The sequence below is a fragment of the Arachis stenosperma genome, chromosome 10, assembly GCF_014773155.1.
Source record: "Arachis stenosperma cultivar V10309 chromosome 10, arast.V10309.gnm1.PFL2, whole genome shotgun sequence".
NCBI lineage: Eukaryota > Viridiplantae > Streptophyta > Magnoliopsida > Fabales > Fabaceae > Arachis > Arachis stenosperma.
The window spans coordinates 72,468,511-72,468,880 of NC_080386.1; the positions used below are offsets into that span (position 1 = coordinate 72,468,511).

At 41.6% G+C, this 370-nt stretch overlaps 1 non-coding gene across 1 annotated transcript; it reads left to right on the forward strand.

Moving 5' to 3' along the window:
• LOC130958353 (small nucleolar RNA R71) lies at positions 1-108 on the forward strand. Its single transcript, XR_009077480.1, has one exon. It is a non-coding gene; the product is annotated as a small nucleolar RNA R71 (small nucleolar RNA).
• The last annotated feature ends 262 nt before the right edge of the window (positions 109-370 follow it).

Here is a 370-nt window from a genome sequence, read left to right on the forward strand (position 1 = left end):
AAGCATGTCTGAAGGACATTTTCTGATTAATTGTTTGTATCTTTCCCAAGCTTCATAGAGGGATTCTCCATCCTTCTGTCTGAAGGTTTGGACTTCCACTCTAAGCTTACTCAATTTTTGAGGTGGAAAGAACTTTGCCAAGAAGGCATTGACTAGCTTTTCCCATGAGTCCAGGCTTTCTTTAGGTTGAGAGTCCAACCATGTCCTAGCTCTGTCTCTTATAGCAAAAGGGAATAGCATAAGTCTGTAGACCTCAGGGTCTACCCCATTAGTCTTGACAGTGTCACAGATTTGCAAGAATTCAGCTAAGAACTGATGAGGATCTTCCAATGGAAGTCCATGGAACTTGCAATTCTGTTGCATTAGAGAA